The sequence below is a fragment of the Eptesicus fuscus genome, chromosome 13 (assembly GCF_027574615.1).
Source record: "Eptesicus fuscus isolate TK198812 chromosome 13, DD_ASM_mEF_20220401, whole genome shotgun sequence".
In the NCBI taxonomy this organism is placed as follows: domain Eukaryota; kingdom Metazoa; phylum Chordata; class Mammalia; order Chiroptera; family Vespertilionidae; genus Eptesicus; species Eptesicus fuscus.
In genome coordinates this window covers 55,382,441-55,407,092 of record NC_072485.1, presented here as the reverse complement: position 1 = coordinate 55,407,092, position 24,652 = coordinate 55,382,441, and the positions used below count along the sequence as shown (strand labels likewise).

Genomic DNA, 24,652 nt, shown 5'->3' with positions numbered 1-24,652 from the left:
TTAGCCTAATTCCTACATGCAAATTGTAATTTAATGTGGGAAATGATGAGGTCAAGGTAGTTCCTACTGGATGGCTACACAAAAGAAGATTTGGTTGTTTGCATGTACTGTGCCTCTACAGCAGAAAAGCTGACTTTCTTTTAGGAAGACACAGCAACAGAAGTTTAAACTACAAGGAATTTTACATGAACCTCAGTTAATCAGAAACATAAACTCAAACTTGCAGTAGTCACCCATCCCTCCCGCCCCCTACTTTATTCCCCAGAGATTCCACCTAGAGGATTTTGCCAAATGAGGAAAGGGAAACATGATAAACATTATAATAGATACCACTTAATACTTAATTCTGAGCTAAGTACTCCGTTAAGTACTTGAAGTGCATTTTTCTTTCATAATCCTCACCAAAGGCTTCATTATTTATCATCATTTTCAAGATGAAGAAGCAGAAGCCAGAAATGATAAATAAATTAAGGTTCCAAAGCTGTGCTATTAACAAACACCAACAAACTAGGTGAAGCTGCCACTCTCTTCCCTCCAGTTAAAGACCATTCTTTAGATAGTTTAAGAAAGTAATAGATGGCGAAATAATAGAGACCAATAGGAAAAAATGAAGTCTAAATGGATCAGATAAGTAAAGGGGCATTAACGAATATGCCAACCCCAATACCTACAAAGGATGCCAGCTGGGAAGTTGGCACTGCCTCCCCCTTTTTGTTATATCTCAGCCCTCCCTTGTGCTGAGGACTCTGTAATTTGGTTCCTAACAGCCAATTGGGGATCGAGCTGGAAGGCCAAAATAAATTCATTTTACTTATGTTCAGAGGTATCCTCATGCAATTTATATGAATCTTTCACCTATAAAGTGCCTGGATTATTGTTTAACTTCTAGCAACGTTAAGACCAAAAATAACCTAACTTTTCCAGCGTCATTAAAATCTGATCCAAAAATGCCTTCTTCTTTCCCGTTGAAAATTAAGCTAAAATAACAAAATATCAGCATTCATTTCTGTTGACTGAGGAATACAGGCTTATTCCCTGAAGGGTGACCTTATACTGAAGGAGAAGAAGACTAGAGATCTTCACCCTTGCTGTGTGACCTTGGGCAGGTCACATGCCTGTCCTTGACTAGCTTACCTCATTCACCAAATGGAGAGAACACCAATGACTCTATTATGACAGTTACAGGAGATCACAGTGCACCCAGGCTGCATCAGACAGTCATGATCTAAAGTGCCACTGGGCTATTAGATACCATTCTACCAGACACAGGGGGAGAGGCTCTGAACCTTGGAGACACCTGGGATTCAAGCCACAAAGGACATGAGTCAACCATTGATGGCCAAATTCTGCTCCTCCAATTCTATTCCCTTGTGTCTGTGCTCATTTTCCCTTCTCTTTGTCTTAGCCCAGAGTAGAAGCTTATCACCGAAAGCCATGTCAATTCTATGGTCTCCTAACTAGTCTCTCTGGTTGCAGGCCCTCTCACCTACACTACTACCCTCACCCTGCCCTATCCACCTTAGTTTATTCTAAAATCGAATAGCACCACTTTCAGGTCATTCCCTAACTCTGAAGACTAGTGTTTTCACAATGCCTGCAGGATAAAATCCCAACTGTTCACATGTCTCTCCATTCTCTTTCCTCGTCCTTTTCACTCTTACATTTGCTTCCTCAACAAATGTTTACAAAGCACCTACCAGGTGCCAGGCAGTATTCTGGAAGCTGGAGAACAGACCTAGTGTCTGCCCTCTAGGGCAGGGGTCCTCAAACTTTTTAAACAGGGGGCCAGTTCACTGTCCCTCAGACCGTTGGAGGGCCGGACTATAGTTAAAAAAAACTATGAACACATTCCTGTGCACACTGCACATATCTTATTTTGAAGTAAAAAAACAAAATGGCAATAACACCCACATGTGGCCTGCGGGCCGTAGTTTGAGGACGCCTGCTCTAGGGGCTTACAGTCTGGGTCATTGTAAGCAACATACCTTAAGCCAACTCGCTATCACTGTACACCAGTGTATTAGTCTGCTAGGGTTGCCACAACAAAATACCTCGGACTGAGGGGCTTAAACAACAGGAATTTATTTTTGCACCGTTCTGGAGGCTGGAAGTCCAAGATCAAGGTATCAGCAGGTTTGGTTTCTCCTAAGGTCTCTCTCCTTGGCTTGCAGATGGCCTCCTTCTCACTGTGTCCTCACATCACCCTTCCTCAATGCCCAGAGGCCCACTCCCTACCCCACCCCCATGTCTCTTCCTCTTCTTATAAGGACACCAGTCATATGAAATTAGGACCCCATCCTATGACCTCATTTAACCTTAATTACCTCCTTAAAGGCCCTATCTCCAAACACAGTCGCATTGGGGGTTAGGGCTTCAACATATGAATTTAGGGTCAGGGAACACAATTCAGTCCATGCTGTGAGCTGTTTGTCTCCCCATCGCCAGCCCCAGTGTGCTTCTCACTCAGCCTCTTATAGGCAGAGCTCAAATTCCACCTCCTTCGGAGAAACACCGCCCCCGCCCCCGCCCCCCGGCCCCCAGCTCCCACCTCTCCAAGTCAGATAGACACTTACCCAATGTCATTGACATTGCTGGATGAATTAACTGACTCCTCCAAGACACTGGAAGTCTCAAGAGATTGGGGACAGTATCTCAACTCACTATTACAGCCTTGGTGCCTCATACTGTGGCTGGCTGGCATATAGTAGGTACTCAATACATAAATGTGGGATAAATGAATGAATGATAAATGAATGAATGATGGGCTGACCTGGTACTGTCTCACATTCTCTGCATTGAAATGAAGGCAGGGCATTGGCCTGGTGCCTTTGCTATCCTCTCTCCCCTGATACCTGAGTGGGGCCTCGAGACCTACTGAATTGAGTTGCTTCTGGCTACAGTGTCTTTCCATCCTTCTTCAGTGACATGTGAAATGTGCTGTGGTAGATCCTCAGTGTCCATCCCCTGAGTGTTTGGTTAACACCCCCTCCATTCATACCAGGAAGACAGGCGGGCCATCCAGGAAGGAACTGTCAGGAGGAAGATCAACATGTAACTGCTGCCACCTCTGGCTCCAAAGGGGCAGCAGCAGCACAAGGCCAGGCTGAAGAGGAAGCGGTTCAGCCCATCTGGAAAGATGTCAGGGAGCTGGGGCTGGAGCTGCATCCTCACCTGTGTGAGCATCCACCTACCCAAAGCCCCACATCGTCAGCACCTCAGAGCTCGGACCGCTAGGGCAGAGGACACTTACTCTAAAGCAGCTCAGCCTCACCACGGCCTGTAACCGACCTTGGGAAGGGTGGTAGCCTATAGCTCTGATTTGATGAATGACATAGACATAGTTTCTGGATGAACAAACATCTTAAGATATCACCCAGGCTAATCCCACTATGGAGTGTGAGTGTGTGTGGGTGTGTGTGTGTGTGTGTGTGTGTGTATGCATGTGCACTCCTGCAAAGAAATTGGCGGATACTATTTTTAAAATAAAATCCAGTTTTAAAAATTTAGAGATATAATCCTAATGGCGAGGTGAAATTACAGTGCTGGAGTCTCGCAGATAAAATAAGTAGTGGGACCTTGAAGAAGTCCCTTCATGACAGCTTTTGCATCTGCGAAAATGGGTTACTATCTACATCAAGATTCTTGGGGGAGGTCGAAATGAGCTCAAATGAAAGGAACGCCTAGCACACTCCCTGGCACATAGCAGTTGTTCAATATGTCAGTCACTTCCCCTACCTTTAGCCTATTTCTTAATCCTTTCTGAGGAATTCACTAAATCTAGTCATGTGCGCTTGGGAAAATTACCTTAAATATGTGTCTTGTTTTCCTTCTTTGTCTGAAAAGAAATGACCACTGCTCTGCTTCCACGAGTACTAGCCAACTGAGAGCGCCTCTGCTGCGAGAAGCACCCCAAGGTGTCATTGCTTCAAGTTGCTACGTCCAAAGGGCTGCAGGTCCCCGTGTGCTGCAGCATGGCAACATCTTAGATGCATCCCTCTCCATCAGTCTAGCGACTGTCTAGTAACTGACATAAATTCTCCTGCTTCTTCCTTCAAAACATTGCTTCGGTGAACCCTTTTCCTATTCCACTCACCAGACCACCCCATTTAGCCTCCCCTAACCACATGTCCGAATCACTGCAGAGAGCTCCTAACCATCTCCTCGAATCTTATTTCTCCCTCTTCTTTCTATAAGAATGGACAGCATATTAAACCAGTCCTTTTGTGGGGCCAGACTCAGCCTCAGGACTACAGGGAAAGAGGAATTTCAAAGCAACAAGTAACATTTACTCATTCAACCAATAATTATTGGGGCCTACTGTGTGCCAGGGGATGAAGAGACGGACAAGACTAGTTCCTTCATCAGTGAGCCAACGATCTGGTTCAGGGCTGTAACATGTGGAAAAACATCTGGCCACAAGGAGAATGTGGTGATCTGCTACCCTGGCTGCACTTGAATGAAGTATCTATCAAACATGAGGAGGATCCATTCTTCATGGAAGATGGATAAGCAGTCTGGGCGGGAGGGCCTTCCGGGTGGACACAATGCATAAGCTAAGACTCAGAGGTGGGGTGGGGAATGTGAGGGTTGTTAAGGAACAGTGATCCGAGTTTGGCAGGAAAAGATTTGGGTAAGACAGAATGGGAGACTATAGTAGTCAGGGCAATTCCCACTCATTGATGACTTACTGTGTGCCAGCACTAAGCACCTTACAACCTAGGACTCAGTACCACCAGGGAAACAGCTCAGGGTGGTTGCAGGACTTTTTCAGGTTTGATGCTGAGGTTGACAAGACTCCAGTGAAATTCGAGCTCTCACCCATTGCATCCTAGAAGTTGGGCACAGTATAAAGCGCCAGGGTGTCTTCGGAGGAGGTCATGGGAAATCACTGAAAAGGATGCTAACAGCTGGATTCTGGGAAGAGTAATCTGGCCAGGAGTGGAGGATGGACTGAAGAAGGAACAGAAACAAGGTTATGCTGCCAGCCAGGCAAGAATTCCCGGACCTGAAACTAGGGTGGCAACAGTGAGACTAGAAAAAAGAGACAGCTGCCAGATACTCTCTGACATAAGAGCGATATGCTCGTGACCAGATAGAAAGGTCGTGGGCTTGAGGGGGAGAGGAGGTCAAATGATTCGGAGCTGTAAGCACCAGTGACAGGGAAGCTGGGGATGTCCTTAATAAAGTGAAGCAGAGAGGCTGATGGGACGAGAATAATCATACATTCCCCTTTGACAGGCAGGATTTGGCCATCCGGAGCAGTTCAGCCAACCCTGGAAACTTTAATTACCCCAAGCCTGAGTTCACCCTCTCCAAAGTCATTTTTTTTTTAAACTGTCTCTAGGAGGCTTTCATGCTGAGAAGCTGACAGCCAGGAGAATATTCAAACTAAACCGTTTTTGTCACTACTCAGTCGTCAAGTGTCTAAAGGCCCCTGAACAATTCCTATTTCACAGGGTTCATCCTCCGTGGGAAAGCTCTGTCTGTGAAGGACAAACTTCTAAGGAGGAGGAGAGAAAAATCAATCAAAAGTCGGTCCGCTGACTGATCAATAGGTGTCTGCCAGGGAAATTCCACTTCTCCCATCTGCGCTAGGGAAGTGGTTCTCACCGCCTGGAACAATACTTAGCTCGCTGAATTCTCTCTGGGGCAATTGGCAATCCCGTGCTTCTCTGGGTTGTTCCTCACTTCAGCACAGAATTTGAATTTGACAAGTGCTAGGGATGCATCGGAAGTTACTGTGCATAAGTGGTACTAAGATAAGTCACCACGGGGGAAGTTTTGAAGGGCACCCGGACCTGCTGCGGAGTGAGGGTGACACGTTCGTGTCTGAAGTCAGCCATCTGACCGTGCCATGGCCAACTGCTTCTCGTCACTGAGGTCTCCCCTCACAAGACTCTACCTCAGGGAGGCAGCCCCCCCACACACACACAGCCAAGCAGCTAAAATGAACCCTCTTGGGGGCAAGAAATGATCTATATCTTAATCTGTGTGGTGGCTGCACAGGTGTCTAGGAGGTACAAAAATTCATGAAGCCGTAAATTTAAGACACGTGTACTTTACTGGATGTAAGTTATACCTCAATGAAAAAAGGAAATTTAAAATAATCACACATATGAAATGCACCCCTCCCTGGCCCCATACACCACCATGCCTTAATTCTTTAGAGCATGGACCACTGCCTGGAAACAGATGCTCTAGTCACTTGCCTGTCCTTTACTGTTCAGAGAGGCACTCTCCAACACACAGCCACATGTCACATGTGTCAGTTTAAGTTTCAATTAATTACAACAAAATGAGACACACGGGCCACATTTCAGGTGCTCTGTGGCTAGAGGTGGCCAGCGGCGACTGATGCGCACAGTGTACAAACAGGACATCACCGCCATTGCGGAAGGCTGTGTGCACAGCACTGGTCCAAATCATAAGCCTTAGGAAAGAAGGGACCTTGTCTGTCCAGTTTGTAGATAGATCCAAGAATGGTGCTTGGCACACAAAGGCTCTTCCTAAATACTTGTTGAATAGAAGAATAAAGGAATTTTTAGTACCAAAGGAAATCACAGAGCAAAAACAAAAACACCCTGGAAACACCCTAAGTGTATCTCTATAGGGATTAGTGAAATACTTTTGGCACATTCTACAGTGGAACTCTATCCAGTCATTAAAAGCCGTGAGGTAGGTGTATATATAATGACTTACACAGAGAGCCACACTACATTAAGTGAAAAACAAGCTTCTTAAAAATGTATGCAATGTGATTCCATTTTATTAAGAAACAGAAATCCAAAATAGTCAGGAATGCTATATACCAAACTGTTAATAGCAGTCACTGCCGGATAGAATTAGAGGAATTTACACTCTGTATTCCTCTGTAATGTCCGAATGCGCACTGAGTATGTATTACTTGAATTATTTTTTAAAGACTTAAAATCACATGCAGTCCCCTAAAGAACAAAAGAAAAGAAAGAAACCCACATTGCAAACAGTCCCAAGACTATATAAGACATTGCTTGTATAATTACCAATTGCCAAATGCCTTACCAACTTTATTTCGTTTCATTGTAACAGTATTCCTGTAATTAAGTACTATTGTCCTCTGATAAACATGTAGAATCTAAAGATCAGAGAGGTGAAGTAGCTTCCCCAGGGTTGCACAGCTAGCACACAGCACAACTGCCATTGGAACCAGCTCTCTGGTTCTACAGCCCATGGCACACTGCACTGCAGAAAGCACAGGCAAATACCCACAAAGGGTCAGATCCCAAGGAGCCCTGAACCAGCCTCTCCATCTATATGAAATCCCAAAGAAGGACCAAGCTACAACAAGAGGCATGACCCCTACCAAACCCTAGAGACAGTGGCTTTTCCTGCTCAGGACAGTAGGAAATACAGCAAAATTGAAGCTGGCCACGCTCTCTCTGCTTTGTCTCCCCAGCTTATCCCACAATTGTCCTTCATTTGACCAATCATTGTCCAAATTTGTTACTCAATTTTCCTTGAGTAACAAATGAAACACACACACACACACACACACACACACACACACACACACACACACACACAGCAGTGCCACAAGGACCCGGTGCCAGGGAAGGCTCGGTAACTTAAGCATGCTGGTGGAGGCTTCCAGCTCCCCGGCAGATGCCTCGATTGTGCCTTTGTTGGCTTTTCAGCCAATCCCCCCTGAAGAGGAGTTTCCAACTCCCCGCTCCAGGTATCTGAGCCAAAACACTGTAGAGTCGCCTTTCAGCTCCCTGGACAAGACATTCCAGGATGCATGCCGGGAGGCTTGTTCGCTTCACACTTGACGCAAATGGGGGAGGATGTTTACCCACAACACACACACATGCACACACCAACAGAAGCTGCTGACGCCAACAGAAGCTGCTGCAGTGGCGGTATTTCTAGAAGCCCAGACACTGTGCTCGCGCCATATGTAACTTGATTACAATGCCTATCAGGGAAAACAATCTAATCCCTCCTAAGCAAAGTTTCAACTGCTGCCCGGAAAATTCAGTAGGAGATGAAATGTAATACTCTATTAAACCTTATTTTGCCAGCACAAGTGAGAGCTCACTCAAGCGTGGAGAGTCATTAAAATGGATCTTACATATATCATTATAAATTTAATAATCACCATGACGGCTAGAGTTCAAGTTAAAATGAATGTCAGCTGAGCATGACCAATTGATGTTACCCCAGCTGCCGCAGAGCCTCACTTGGGGTTATATTCTACTTCCAGAGGCTCCATGGTACATGTGGACCCAACACAGCCAGAGCCAAGAACAGATGGGAAATGCAGACATCGACACCTAGCCAAGGAGAGGCCGTCATAATTGCATATTATCTTGATATACCAGCCCAATTAAAATTTTCTACAGTGTCAGAGGTCCCAAATGTCCCTCCACTAAGTGTCTGCATACCAAATTTGGCTAACACTGAGTAAAATGCAGTCCATCCCGGGTTCTGTTCACAACAATTACCGATTTTCCTCCTCTCTCTCAGAAAGCTGCTGTAGGAACAGGAGCGAACAGGTCTAGCAGGTTACACACTGAATAAATCAAACACCACAGAACAAATTTCACTTATGTAGGTGCCTACGGTAACAGGGATTCCTCCCGCAATGTGGTAAAAGGGGTTTCAGGGGTGGAAACTTTGTTTTAGGAATGGAGTCAGTATCTGTGCTTTTAAGATCTAGTTTGTTTTCATTATTTTAACCTTTGAAAGTCAACTCAAAACCTCATGCAAATCCTTCCTTCTCTCTCTCTCTCTCCCTCTCCCTCTCTCTCTCTCCCTCTCTCTCTCTCTCTCTCTCTCACACACACACACACACACACACACACGCACACACACACACACACCCAAGCCATCTAAAATTGTCAGGAGGAGTTTTAAGGCTAGTTTTCACTTCTGTATGCATTTCACACCAGCAAGAAATGATGGTTGAGGCTTATGAGGAAAGCAGATACTCCATCCCGCCCTGAGAGAACATCACAAGTTTTTCAATCATCCCCAACATTTCAAAGGAAATATCAAAATGTATGTTTACATGAACACAGACTCTGGCCCTGCTGGAGCAGCGTTTAACCCTTGTCACCCCACACACACACATCGAACCCTTCCTAGCAATTCCCCTGGAGTGAGGAGACACAGCTTCAGCTTTCTTCCTAGACAACCAGCCACTCAATGCTACTCCCGAATGTGTCTGGCTTTTCAAGACAAGTTGAACTTTAACTGGTAGACACAGGCCCTGGGCAACTGTGGCTTTCAAACCAATGACAGCAAATGACCTACACGCAACAGGCCTTTTGAAGAGGCTGTGACTTCCTCACAGATGGGACCAAAAAGTAGGATATGCTTTTGATCCGCGAACACAAGAGCCAGCAGACCACGCAGAGAATAACTCAAACAAAACCACCACCGTCAGGAGCGCCACGTCCAAAAGGTGCTAAGCGTGTGTGAATCCCAAAGGGGTTTCAGTACAAATGAGCTCATATCTGACTTAGAGAACACCGACTCTTTTCGTTAACGCTCTGAACTAAAAGCTTATAAATTATGGCCTTTCTGGCTCCCAGGACCAAATGTTTCTCTTCTTTCTTTCTCTCTCCCCTTGCCCACTAACAAGTCAAGGCTTCAAGCCCAGCACTAGGACCTGGCAAATCATGAGCCACCACTCTGCCTGCCTCACCAGAGAAAGAAACACAAGCACAATCAACCACAACAGCATTGTGACAGCCACCTGGGCTCTCTGACTCATGCTTAGCAATTCCAGCGCCACAAGCCAAGCGACAAATAAAAGTTCTGCCACTTACCCTCTTTTGGTCTTCCAGGCCATGGGTCACCAGCTTTCTCTTCTGCTGTTGGCCGGACTCGGAAACCGGTTCCATTTCCCAGAAACGAAATGCACTCTTCTCCTTTTCAGCGATGCTTCCAAATCCACAAAGAAAGAAAATAACCCAGGCAAAGGCGAGGCATGCACGCCTCCAGACACAGCTCCCGCCAGCCGAGGAGATCCACGCCACCTCTTCAAAGGTCTTCCCCACTTCTTACGATCCACGCGGGAACCTCACTCGCCATCGCTGCCTTAGCAATGAGGGCGGCTGCTGCGGGCATCATGAGAGCCGGGGCTTGGGATTTTACTTTAGTTCCACGATTGGCTTCCTGAGAGCCCAGAGGATAGATTTGGGCAAAGACGTGTCCATATCCAGGGGCACCAGCCACATTCCTGCCCCAGAAACCCTTTCCCTCACTGTCTCCTTGGCACCGATAATTTATATGTCAATAACAATGTAAATGGGCATTTAATCCACCGAGCTGATAGCATCCACATCCCTCTCCGGCAGCCTCTGACTCCCATAAATCACCGCAAACCCTGCTCGCAAAGCCGCCCCTCACAGTTCCTGCCAGCGTTCATCACAGAGGTTGCTCCCCTCCTGGGCTGTCAAGTTCCTCCATGGAGTGAGACCCGTACCTGAGGGGGAAACGTGCAACAGTCAGAGGTGTCTCCTGCGGAAAAGTACAGGTTTGAGCTGCTATGGCCACCATCTGGATCCCAAACCAGGCAGCAGCCAGCGATTTTCCTCCGAGCCTTTCAGTACTCCGAGCGCATCCATGGACAAGCAGCCGGGGGGACCTCATGGGCTCCCCACTTCTCCAGGCCAGAGACACACAGAGGACCCGGTTCTTGAATAAGCGCACTGGCACCGGGATTGCGTTAACTTTCCACCCTATGAGGCGTGTGTAATCATCGTCATCATCCCAAGAATAAGGCGCTCAGGTATGAGACAGGGAAGCAATGGTCTGGGAAGCAAAAAGGCATCGACATTTTTCCCCAATTAGAGCTGCGGGAGCGGAGGGTGGCAGGCGAGACACCAGCGTCCACTGGGAGGTGAAAAAAGGAGCAGCCTGGCTCGTCCAAGGGCGGAAGGCCACTGTGCTACAGCTGCACCTCCTGACTGACGTCACAGAGCTTGGGGGGGGTGGGAGGAAGACGCGGAGGGAGGAGATAGGAAGGACCTCCGCACCAAGGAAAACATTTTGCAAAGGGTGCACCTTCCACAAACAGTCTGAGAGGTGAGGACATATTGCAGAATCCCCATGAAGAGGCACCAATAAATAATTATCAATGCCTCTTCCCATAGAACCAGGAAAGAAAGGGGGGGTAGGGATGAGGGGGGGTAGGGATGGAGGGGGGAGCTTTTTTCTAAAAGGCACTAGTCTCTTGCCAGCATTTCTAATCAACACACTAGCTGTTCTGTGATTCAGGCCACGCCAGCCGCCAGGAGAGCTGTGGCCAGATCCGGCCGCAGCGGGCACTAGACAGAAGCCCTCAGACCCTCCCTTGCAGCTGTCCTGACCAGTGGCCACTTTGGAAGGAGGCCGAAGCCATCCGCTATCACAAAGGGCTTCTCTGCGCGGCTAATGCCAAAGCAGGTTAGAAGGCGGGTGAGAGACGCAGCCACAAAGGGCTTGTGAGGAGGGGAGGAGAACAGTTTCTCTTGGAAGAGAGAAGCTGCAGAAAGCTCGGGGCTTGTCCTACACTGCATGAAACCCTCGGCCAGAGCAGATTTCTACAAGGGAATTCCCAAGTCACAAATGTTCTGAATTTGGCCAGAATCGATGAGAACAGAACGTCCAAAAGAAGGAAACCTCATACACCCAATGGGGCTGACACTAGAGGCAGCATGAGAGAAGCCCTGGAAATAGATAAGCTTCCCGAGATACAGGCGCCCTCTCGTTCCCCACCACCACAGCCCCTGCAAGGGACCCCTGGCAAAGGTGAAACTTCAGATCCATTCTTTATAGCTCCAGATCATGATGCCCATAAACTGGCAAACTGGTTCCAAGTATTACCGTTTCCTGAGTCTAAACTGAGACCTCAAACTGGAGGACTTGGGTCTAGATTTTAAGTTCAACTCTGCAACTTAACTCATTGTGTGACCTTGAGCCAGAAGTTAACCTCTCTGAGCCTCCGTGTTCTCATCTATGAAGTGGGGTTAATGACAGCACATAACCGTGGAAAGATCAAGATCACCGACTGACAGAGTAAGTGAGCAAAAGGTAACTACTAGCTTGTACTGAACGCTTGCTATATTCATTCATTCAACAAATCTCTATGAAGGGCCTGCTGGGTGCCAGCTATCTTGTTTCAACTGGGGATTCTTAGGCCTGTGTTAGAGATGAGTCAATTGAACATAAGGAAGGTCCAGTAACTTGTCTAAAGTCACCCGGGTAGGAAGCTGTAGGGCTGGAATCGGAACCCACGTCTGACTTCACAGCCCTTGCTCATATCCATGCCTCTCGGGCAAGATCACTGTTATTTGGCTTTTCACAAGCAGCCTGAGTCCAGAGTCCACACTTTTTACAGCTCCTGGCTCTCCTCATAAATAATAATAAAGGAGGAGGGAGATGAGTGCCCAAAGGGTCTCCTACTTAGAAGGGCCTTCCCCCGAGGAGCTGCTTTATGCGTAGCTCTGGGCTCCCTCCATGTCTGCGAACTGCTCTGCACTCTGCACCAGGCCCCTAGCTCTCTCCCGGGTGAGACCCTGTCACATCCCATCATGCCAGCCGGCGCACACGCCCCAAGTGCACAAGGGGACAGACGTCCTCGCCACAGAAATGCCTCCCCATCAGCGGGGAGTGGGAGGATGTTCAACACCTCCTGCGAGCCTTTTGGTGTTTTTTCCTCCACCAGGTTCTGGGGCTGTCGCTGTCCCGGTGCTGGAGCCAGGGTGAGGAGGGGTTACCCGAGAACGGGGAGAAGCAGGGATGCGGCTGTCAGCTAGCTGCCTTAGCCGATCTGTTTCCTGGCTGCGGACGGCAGACTTCATGAGAGCAATCCTGATGCAAAAGCTCAGATTTCTCACTGCCCAGAGAAATCTCAGGAAATGTAAACACTTGAATAAAAAAGAGCGGAAAGGCAGGGCTAAAAGAACATTTACCTCGACTGTTGAGAAGCCCACGTGTGTGCTAAACTGGTCACTAAATGTAGCCACATACCAGCAGCTGCTCTCGGTACCAGGGGTCAGCCAGGAGCAGTGCCAGGGAAAGGGGAGAAAGGAGGAGACTGGGCCAGGTTGCTCCGTAAGATGGGTCGGGGAGTATGTAGGGCATGATCTGCTTCCCCTTTAAGTCCACAAAACAAGTCCAGCTGTGCTGAAGACCTCCTGAACACACTGCAGGGCTTCCCCCTGCCTGGTCCAAACATAACCTACAAAAGGCTTCAACTTCCCACTCCACCTCTGCCAAATCCATCCTGCCTTCTGGGCAATAACCAAGCGGGGGGTAGGGGGAGGGTTTACAAGAATGGTTTGGAGGTACAGCCCAGGATGTAGGGGTCCAGGAAAGGGTTTGGTCTCAGATGCAGAGGCATCCTTCTGAGAGTGCCACAGAGTCCCACCCTGCAATAGAACTCCACTCCCTGGCAAATGCCAAGTTGGGATCCTAGGTACCAGACAAGTTATAGGCCAGACCTTCCCAGGTACAATGTACTCCCTCCTTCTGCCCGGGTGCTAGATTCGTGAGCCCATTTTATATGTTTGACAAAATATCCTTCTTAAATTCTTCAAAGTTTTCCAGATTGGGCAAAGCCCCTCTGGCCTTCTCACTTCTCTACCTTCTCTCTAGCTTCTCCGGCACGCCCCCTCCCCCCCAGCCTTCCTCCCCCAGGAGGCTCTGAGATTGGGGAAATGGTTTTAAACCTGGATTAAAGGCTGGGGGTGGGGTGAGAAAGGGAAGCCTGACTTGTTTCATCTTATAACTGGAGTTAAGCTTCTGATGTCAGGATGCATCCGTCTTTCCAATGGTCTCATTAACATTCATCACTAATATAGCATTTTTAATTAGTCTTCGTTGGCAACAGGGGAAAGGGAGGAGTTTCTTGGAAACCTAGCCTTTCATTAATCAATCAATAAGTTACATAATAGCTGAGAAAGACAGCCAAGCAGACACGGTAGTTTCTGGGCTGGGTTTTTAGATTGGGGGTCTTTGCTCCCGAAGGGAGCCCGCCTCGCCGGCCACTTCTGCGAGGGCTCCTCCTGCGCCAAGGGCTGACCCACCCGCCAACCCTGGCGCCTTTATTTGCGCACGGTGAGCGGTGAGCGGTGAGCGGTGAGCGAGCTGAGTGTGCACCCGCCTCTTCCTGAAGAAAAGAAAGGATCGCACACAAAATAAGTCGCTAGGGCCCCAGCTGGGTGGCGAGGGCTGCGGCTGACCGCAGGGTCCCTTTGCCCGCGAGAAAGGAGTCGGCTCAGCGGAGGAGGGCACACCCGGGAGGCGCTGTGACTCCTGGCGCTCTGGCGCCCCCTCCCTGTCCACAGCCCTCGCCCCTCAGCCGGAGGCTACTCGGAGCCAGGGAGAAGGAAAGCCTGGGAAACAGGGGGCCCGGCTTAGTTACCCCCACTCAGGTCCACCTACACACACACACACACACACACACACACACGCACAGTGAAGAGACTCAAACACAGACTGACACAGGCATAGTAGACACTCAGAGATCCAGACATACACACGCTCAGACTTATATGCAAGCGCGTGCTCACCCGGGCACGCACACACGCGCGCACACAGAAGCTCAGATCACACACGAGGAGGCACATCCATCCTGAGAGGGACACGCACAGACAGGTACCAGACCGACATTCAGAGGCAGAGAGGAGTAGAAAACAGAAGCACCGACAAAACACACACACACACACACACACACACACACACACACAGATGCACAGACAAGCACACAGGAAGGAGAGACACACACAAAAATGAAAATACATAGAGACGCAAACAGAAGGATCCACAAACAGCAATACTCAGACACAAGTACCCGGAGAGGCGTTCACAGACACCCACGCCAACAGCAAACACAGAGGGGCCCAGACGTGAGGATACACCCAGAGATGCAATCACGCAGAGGGGGAACGCACAGACACAAACAGAAGACACCCAGAAACACAACAACACGCACAAGGAGATACACCCAGCCTCAGGCACGCACCACCAGGGGGACACACACCACTCTAGATGGGGGCGTGTGCAGTGTTGCCAGAGGTCGGGAAAGTGCGCCGCTGAGCACGCAGAACCCGCAGGGAGCACCTGGCTGCCTGCCCCAGCCCGCATCGGCCGGGGCGCACTTTCTCAGAGCATCTCTGAACAAGGGCCCGCCAGCCCTGGGCGTGCGCGGGTCGCTGTGCCTCTGTCTGCGGGGGTCTCTGCTTCCACCGTGCAGCTAAGGAGGCCACAACCCTCCACCGGGATCCCGAAGTGGAGGTTTGGCCTCTGTGCCCCTTGTGCTGTGCAGGGGGCCAACCCTCTTCCCGCCAGCACGCGTCCCCCCCACCCCCACCCCCCGCCCGCCCTTCCCAGCCCCAGGAGCCCGGCACAGAGCATCTCCAAGTCCTCTCCTCCCTGCTCGTCCTGTTAGGAAGCAAACTTTCCCCTCGCCGGTCCCAGCACCGGGCAGCATGGCCCAGCCCGGGCCCCCCGGAAGACCGGCGCTGGGGGCTCCTACCTGCGCCCACACGCTTTGCACAGCCACAGTCTCCAGCCAGTCTCTACAGCTCGGCCCGCGCTCCTCAGCCCGGCCACCGAGGCAGCCGCTCCTTGCCCTCCCGTTACCCGGGAAACCGCCTCCTCCTCCCTCCCGCCAACCAACCAGCACCGTTCACATGGCATGTCTCAGCCAATGGGCGACCTCACCATTCCGGTCCCCTTCCAGGGTCCGGAGCCCTTTCCCGGGCTAGGGGATCTGAGAGGGGAGCAGGGGTCTCTATAGAGCTGCTGCTACTCGAAAGTGTCACCCTGGGGGCAGGCGGGGGGGGGGGGGGGGGCAAAGAGAGTCATCGGGTCCCTCCTGTTGGCGCTCTTCTTCTGCGTGACAGACATACCTGACACTTTAAGGAAGACCCACATCACTGGAGAACACATCAAGGGGGAACAATTCAGGACACCACTAAATCCAAAAGCCCTATGGACCTGTTCCCACCGGGGAGCTGTCCAGCCTGTGAACACCTCTGGATGAGGCGCTGGCATCTCCCAAGACATGGCTTAGTCTTAGTCCCTCTTGCAGAGCTCTGACTGGGAGCGAGTTTTTTCCAACACGGAACTGAAACTGCCTCAGGGCCAAGACCCATTTCTGCCCTCTTGGGCTCGCAGAGCACGGCTCCCGGGGCTACCTAACAGTCAGACCTTCAGAAACTAGAATGCAGCCCATCCTGTTGCTCAGGTGAGCTTTCTGCAGCAAGTTCATCATTCATCTTCTGTCTTCCCCAGATCCATTTTGAAATCAGAGAAGCTTGTGCTCAGCCTTGTCCCTCTACCCCTCTTTCACGCCGCAGTCCAGTATCTAAGTGCCCAGGAGGGAGGAATTTTAGGATCCCAGCACTATTCTCAAATAAGACCTGAACTGGTGAAAACAAAAATTCTCTCATCTCCTGAGTTGAGGTTAGGTCCCAAAACATGGAGTAAAAGGTGAGACTGACATGTCCAGAGAGGCACCAGCATGGACACTTCTGTCTCTGGAAACCTCTTTTTTTCCCTCCTATTTCACCCTCCAATCAAAACTTGCTCTATCAAACAGGGTGTCCAAGGTGGGGAGTCCTATTGAGCCTGGCAGGAGAGTGGCCTGGCCTTTCCAAAGCCTACAGATGCCACCAGGTGGCAGGGTGTGTCCACAGCCACAGGCAGGTCTTCCCACACCACTACCTAGTGAGGATAACTCCTGGGGACTGGGGACCCAGCCAGTTCATTAGAACAGGAGCTCAGGGCACAGGCCAAAGCAGAAGGCCAATCCTGCTGCTGGGCCCTGGTTGAGGGGTAGGAGATCTAGGCTTAGGAAATGGGTACACTCATCTGCCATCAGAGCAGGATGGATTCATGAGATCCAAACACAGCACCCAGCCAGATCTGTGCCACTTCCAATCACCACCACCCAGTCTGGTGGTAGGAAGGTGGCAGAGCCTCCTGTTATTGAGAGCAGAGGGCCCAGCTGCAAGATGGCTGCAGAAAGGGAATAGCAGCTGGGGGCAGAAGGGCACCCAAACACCTACATGTATGTCACACCCCTGAGTGCTGCCCCAGAGGGTTCACTGAGACTGGTCACAAGACAGAACCATATCACTTTCTTAGCCAATTCCTGCAAGTGCCTCTAAGGTCGTGCAAGGATGAAGACCAGAAGGGGAATGTAGAAGAGTAACATCATGAACCAAGTTACAGGGAGTGTGATATGATTAGAGGAACACAGACCTGAGTCAGACCACCTGGGCTAGAATTCCCTCTTGGCCATTTATCAGCTTTATGATCTTATCTCTGAACCTACAGTTCCTCATCTATAAAATAGGGTAGCTAATATTCCTCCTGACAGAGATATTCTGAGGATCAGATGTGATCATGGATGAGCACATGCTTTGTAAACAATAATGCACCTTGCAGAGGAGAGGGGTTTTTACAATAGACCCAGTTTGCCTCTGTGATGGTTAATTTTATTTAACCTTTATTGTTGAAAGTAATACATATGTCCCCTTTATTTCCCTCACTGGCCCCCTCCAGCCTGCCTCCACCTCCTGCCCCAGGCCTTCACCACCCTATTGTTTGTGTCCATGAGTTATGCTTATATGCATACAAGATCATTGGTTGATCCCCCCATTCCGCCTCCCCCATCTTCCTTCTGAGATTCCACACTCTGTTCCATGCTTCCACGGCTTTGGATCCACTCCATTCATCAGTTTATTTTGTTAATTAGATTCTACTTATGAGTGAGATCAATTTTATGTCAACTTGTTTAGACTATGGTACCCAGTTTTTGGTTAAATAGCAGTCAAGATGTTGCTGTGAAAGTTTTTTTTTTAAGATGTAATTAACATTTAAATTTAAATCAGTCGACTTTGAGTACTGTGGGTGTTCCTCAACCAGTTATTCAAAGGCCTTGAGAGAAAAGACTGAGGTGCCCCAAGGAAGAAGACTGCAACATCAGTTCTTCCCTGGATCTCCAGCCTGCCCGGGCAAATTTTGGACTTTCCAACACCACAATCACATGAGCCAATTTCTTTAAATGAGAGAGAGAGAGAGAGAGAGAGAGAGAGAGAGAAATAGATACATATCCTATTGGTTCTGGTTCTCTGGAGAAAAGTACAGCCCCTTCCCAGAATGATGAGGATTTGCCAGGCAAATCCAAAGAGAGGATATAACCAACTGGCCGGATTTGTAGACTGATCATGAGCCTACAAGTTGTTGGTATATATTCCCCCAAGTTTGGTCCAAGTGGGTGTCTTATTTTCACAGGTGGTTTCGATCCACTGCTCTAAACAACAACCTTTCACCTACTAGAGTCTGTTGGCCAGCACAGTGGGAAAGAAGATGAAAAATGTCCCTTTCTGCCTTATCATTTTTGGATTGGTGAACTTTCATTATCTTTGGGGACCCAACTCTAAGAATTTCCCCTAAAAGTCCTTGCCAGAATTGGTTGTTCCCTTCTCTGGAATCCCATGGAATTTTGTACTCCTTTCTCTCTTTAATAGCATGTGCCACACCACAGCATAATCATCGCTTTTTGTGTTCGTCTCCCTAACCCATCATTCACTCATTGATCATTCACTCCATCCTGCAACAAATTTTATTGCCAATAAACATTCTGAGATACAGCAGTGGTCAAATAGCAAAGGTCCTTGCTCTCATGGTGACATAGAGGAAGACGGAAAATAGGCAAATATTTAGTAGAGATCATTCAAGAGAATAATTAGAGCTCTGCATAGAATATAAAAATAAGATCGTTTGATAGAATGACCGGGTGACTACCTTCAACTGGGTAGTTGTAGAGAAGAAATTTTTACCTGAGATCTGAATGATACAAGGGATGCATCCATGCAAGGACCAAGAGGAAGAATGTTCCAGTTGCTAGTGCAAAGGCCATGAGGCAGTCAGCGCACCACCAAGCGTGGCGTGTTCCTGGAGCAAAACGAAAGTCAGTGTAAACAGAGCAGAGTGTTCCCATCTGTCCGGGGAAGACAAGCCCATGGAGATAGCAGGAAGCAGGGAGTGTTCATTTCTTCCCTTTTCTGTATCCCTGCATGATACCAGCTCTCTCCCCACTCACCACATTTCCTTTCTATTAAGACTTAGCTCAATTTGTCTCCTCCAACGTGCCAGACTAACGTCACTCCATACTCCCTCACCTCACCCTTTCCTTCCACGCAGACCCCTTCGTTTTATATTACGTCTATGCGACTATGTTTTTTGCTCCTTTAGTCACTTAGTTGATAAATTTCACCAAGTGCCTACATGGACCAAGAACTTTCATGTCTGTGCCCCATGATCCCATGGATGAGAACACGTGAAGAATCAGGAGCTCTCTGAGAAGTCAAGAGAGATGACACAAAGGTTTTCAATAAAGGATATGGACTCTCAAGTCTTCACTCAGACCCTGTATCTCTTGGTTTACTCCCACATTTCATGGGGCTGGTTATTTCATTTCCAAACCCATGGCAAATCAGAGACAGGCATTGATGCCCACACCTGGCAAACTGACATCTGTGGGAAGATAGGACAATCTGTCAACAAGAGAGGAGACTCACAAACCTATGAAAAACAACCCAAAAGGTCTGGGCAACCTGGGACCATTTAGTGAGTGGGCGATCAGTCTCACACATCACATGTGTTATTCCATTACATGGATCCCTCATAATGCTGACTCTGAATTCAACAAAGGTCTTATAAGGCAAGGAAGATTTTAGTATGCTAGGAGGCTTTTTATACAAATTGGCTCAATGGCATTTAATGGATAAACCCAGAGCTACCAAGGAAGTTCAATGGTCAAAAATGACCTGAATTCTGGACAGCCAGTGTTTTATATGGTAGGTTGATTAATTACAATTCAGCAACTTTAAGATGTGCCAGGTGCTTTAAACACTTGGCTTCACTCAAGCCCCAACATAATTCCAGGAAGTAAGTACTGTTATTATCTTTATTTTCTGAAGGAAGAAAAAAGAGGAAACAGACTCAGAGAGGTTAAGTAACTTGCCTTAGGTCACAAAGCTGATTAGTTGACAGATCTTTTACAACCAAATCAAAAGAGGGAAGATAAAATAGGCCGTACCTATTTCTTCTTTTTTTTATGCCTCATAACATTTAGCATAGATCTGGACATATAGTAAGTTCTCAAAGTAGGGGCTCAGGGTTCATTCATCTAAGAAATTTGTCCCGGGAATTGTGCCATTGTCCGGAGAAATATGGAGAGTAAGCCAGACACAGACCCTGTCCTCAGGGTGGTACAGCATGAAGAATGGATAAGTCTACTCCACAGTTTCGAAAAAAAAATCAATTTGCTGTAATCCTATTAAATGACTCTCCTTCTGGATCTTTGGGAAGCAGCTGAAGTTTTCCTCTTGAAAAAAAATGTGTCAGATAAGAATAAAAGTAAAGGTTTGTGTATGAAGAAAAGGCATCTCCCCTACCCAAGCCGTTCCCCTTTCCTGGGCAGATTGCGGCCCTCACTGTGAACTGCCATCCTCCTGCAGCTTCACTAAAGAAGGACTTAATGGAAGTCACTGCAGCATCTTCATCCGCAGAATGGTTGTGGTGGGGGTGACGGGGAGGAGAGAGATGGATTGGCTGTGACATCCTCAAACTTTCCCCCCATCATCCCTCACTCAGCACCACCATGGTTGAGTAGCTAGAGTAGATGTAAGGAGCCTGTTTACCCGAGTGCAAGTGGGTTGAGACAATGCCACATTGTATGAAACAGACAGTGGTGGGAAGGGAGTTTATTGTCAGCTGGCAAGGGGTGGAGGCGGGAGGGGGGAAGGGGCGGGGGGGGGGTGGACTGGCTCTGGTTTCCCAGCCCCAAGTGGCTGGCACTTCTGCAAGCTTGGGCGGATACTATAAAAACAGGCCTGCTGAGAAACACCCACGGGGGGCATGAACACATCAGTGGGGCTGTGGAGGAGTCAACTGTAGAGAAAGGGGCCCGGAGTGGAACATTCTAGGGAGGTTGAAATGAATAACAAGCTACCTTAAGAAAGAGGGGGCATATATGTACTGGAAAAGGAGTTGAAACTACAATTTTAAAACAAATCCAACAAATACTTATTGAGTTGCCTACTATGTTCTATGTGTGCATGGTCATCACCCTGGAAATACCACAATGAAGATGATGGGTAAGTTTCCTTCCCTCAGGGAATTAATATTCTAGCAGTGGCATCAGTCACTAAGCAGAGAAGCAAGTAATTTGGATAATTTTACTGCCACAAAGGAAGTAAAACAGGATGATGTGATAAACAGTGACTGAGGCTGGGGTGAGCAGCATTTCATAGGGTGACCAGGGAGGACCTCTCTGAGGAGGTGACATTTCAAATTAGACCTGAAAAACACAGCCAAGTGGAGGTCTTGGGGAAGACCCTCGCAGACAGACTAAACAGCGAGTGCAAAGGCCCTGAGACCACAGTGAGTTTAATGTATTCAAGAAAACTGTGGCTACAGAGTGGTGAGTGACGAAAAGCGTGTTATGAGATTATGCCACAGAATTTGTTCTAAATGCAATGTGCCTACTCTTAATGCAATTAAGAAGGCCCAAGAAGGTTTTAAGGGGAAAGGTTTTCAGAAGGTTGTTTTGGCTGTGTTGTTGAGACTGTATTGAAAGAGAAAGCAGAGAGACCAGTTAGAAGGCCACTGAAGTCACCAGGCAAGACACAATGGTGGCTTACAGTGGAGATGGAGATAAGAGAACAGGTTTAGAATATATCTTGGAAAGGAGGCATGAAGGCAGTGGGTGGGGCAGGAAAGTCAGCAGGAACCTTGGCAGCTTTGAGAATCATCCACTCTCTCTGAATGTCTCCTGATTTAAGCTTCTCTTTGAACATCTGCTCCACCCTCCTCTCTCCCCAGTGAGATTCCCCTATTTACACAATGAGTTTCTGCAGACCTCAGCTTACCTGCTGCTGCCCCACCGAGGCCTCACTCCAGCCTCAGTAACACTGCTCACTGGGATCAGTGCAGTTCAGGTACTAGAAGGAGGACCTGATTGGCCCAGATCATTGCTTCATGTCAGAACCACTGATGGGTTATCTACTTTCTCTTGGTCAGGTGCTAACCTCTGGGGCAGGTTGGTGAGGGTGGGCATGTTTAATCAAGGCAGGGGCGGTGGTGTGTCAATCTCTAATACTGCTGGCAACAATCAGCAGGTCCAGTGGTAACCCTAGCTAACACTTCTAACACTTATTGCTCCAGGCTCTAAGTCTTATAAATAACTCATTTACTCCTCATGACCATCCCATAAAATACATACAATCATTGTCCCAATTTTGCAGATAAGGAAACAGGCACAGAGATGTTAAGTGTTTTTTCCAAGATCCCACAGCTGGCAAGGCATGAAGATTAAAAATCCAGTAGTTTGATCTTGGAGGCACTGTTAAAACCCTTTCTAAGTTCTAGATCAGACATAGTCAAGAAGGATCATGAGCATAGATGTTGAAAAAAATAGGAATAAATGCTGCTGCTGCTGCTGATGATGATGATGATGATGATGATGATGATTTTATCCAGTGAAGCCAGACGGAAACTTCTTTCACTGCCTGGTGAGCCCCAGATCTTCCATCTACTATTTCTGTGATCTGGGTAAAGAGCTATATAACGTCTTTGAGCCTCAAGTTTCTCATCTAAAAAAGAGTTAATAACATCTACCCTAGCTATCTCATAGGTGTTGTTGGTCAAGCAATCATTAAAATGCCATGGGAAAGATGTGCTGATAAATTTCTTCTTTGGGAAGAAAGAGTAAGAACAATTTAAGAGGAAGAAGAGGTCTAATATAGAAAACTCTGTGTCTGAAGACCTGGAGATGTGAGCTGAGGAACCAGCCAGTGATGTGGAAGTGGGCAGCCTCAAGTGCCAGGCTTCTTCCTAAAGACCATGGGAGCCACTGAAGGGTTTTAAGCAGAAGAAGGAGAATGCTGCATTCAAATGAACTACTTAGGAAGGTATTTCTGATGACCAGTGTGAAGAATGGACTAGAGAAGGAAAGACTGCAGATGGGGAAACAGGAGGTGGCCGCAGAAATGTAAGCTAGAGAGGGTGAGGATATGGGCTCAAGCAATGGCAGAAATATTTAGGCATGTCACCAAAAGAATGGGGGGAGTCCAGGATCCCAGTACATCCAAATCTAGAGCAGTGGTCTCCAACCTTTCGGACCTCACAGACCACCAGTGGTCTGCAGACCACCCGTTGGCATCTCTACCATCTAAAAGAGAATAGGTGTGCCCGACTGATATGGGTCAGTGGTTGAGCATGGACGTATGAACCAGGAGGTCACAGTTTGATTCCAGGTCAGGGCACATGCGTGGGTTGTGGACTGAATCCCCAGTAGGGGATGTGTAGGAGGCAGCAGATCAAGATTCTCTCTCATGATTTATGTTTTTCTCTCTCTCTCCCTCTCCCTTCCTCTCTCTGTAATCAATAAAAACATAGTTCAAAAAAACAAAGGAGAGTAGGTATGTCCTCCAGTATTTTGAGTGAAAGTTTCACAGTTACTTTATATCTGAATAGTGTTTGTTCCTTGGGTGTGTGACTCTCAGTTGGCATTTTGTTCCTTTAAAATCTTCAAAGGCAAGGCTCTTTGCTTTGATGACAAGGCCCATTCACCCTAGTTACTGTATGTGGATCATGACCTTTCTTGGGAAGGCAGGTGTGTGAGGCCCTTGGCCTGACTACTTTGCATAGTACAGTGGGGGCATTTGCATTTCCAGAGTCTTGTTTCTCCATTGAAAAGGGGCCCCATTCGATTTTATTTTTGTCCTGTGGCATCAGATGAAAGTGGAGTGGACATCAATGCAAATTCCTTTCATCTCACAATGTGCCCAGTGGTCTCACTGCTCCAAGCCCAGCAGGCTGAGCAAGGACACGTAGAAGAAAAGCCCCATTTGATTCTTTCAGACAGGTTCCTGGCTGTCTCCTGCCTGGTGCTCACATACACGCATATGCATGCACACAGATGTACACAAACACATGCACACACTTGCACATATGGACACGCATAGCAGTGTAGCCACTGAGCCCCCAGGACCCACCCCTCGCACTAGTCCTTCCTCAAGGCATCTTTGAAAACTGGTGATGCTGCCACTCTATGCTTTTGTCTTCTCCCCAGGGGTTGCCTGATGGAGCCTACATACTTCAAATGCCCAAAGGGGAAAAAAAAAAAAAAAAACTACCTTCTTTCTGGATCAGTAGGTTACCTTTGTCAGGGGGAAAGAAACAAAAATCTACCCTTTATGGAGAAATATATCAATGCAAGTGCTGCTGCCAGGAACTGCCTTCCTTTACCTGCAGGACTCGCCCCTGGGGACGGGGTGCTTGGCTCTTTGTGGCTCGTAAGCCAGTTCAGGAAATAGCACCATGAGCTTCAGAGAATCTCTGAATCCAGAGATTCCAGCTCTATTAGACCTTGTTTCTGAGAATAATTGTTAAATACTTGGGTCCAACTCCAGCAGGCTTACTAAGTATATGGGGATAGAAGGTAGGATGAGCTCATGATTTTTAATTGTGGGAACAGTCATATTTGTCACCAGACTGAAAAAAGCACACAAACCTTTTTAAAGTAATAGTAACCACTATGGGTGAGGGCATAGGGAAACTAATCCTACAAATATGTATTGAGAACTTACTCTGGGCTGTA

The 24,652-nt window shown here is 48.0% G+C and overlaps 1 long non-coding RNA gene across 3 annotated transcripts in view; it reads right to left on the bottom strand.

Moving 5' to 3' along the window:
- LOC129151227 (uncharacterized) overlaps positions 1-24,652 on the bottom strand; it is a 56,387-nt gene that overhangs the window by 14,368 nt on the left and 17,367 nt on the right. For 2 of the 3 annotated variants that reach the window (XR_008557962.1, XR_008557961.1), the window contains exons 2-3: positions 18,825-18,939; positions 10,328-10,471 (exon numbers count right to left, since the gene is read on the bottom strand). This is a non-coding gene — a long non-coding RNA (uncharacterized LOC129151227). Of the gene's footprint in view, positions 1-10,327; positions 10,472-18,824; positions 18,940-24,652 lie in introns of those variants that run through there. The other variant, XR_008557963.1, reaches the window with a different exon arrangement.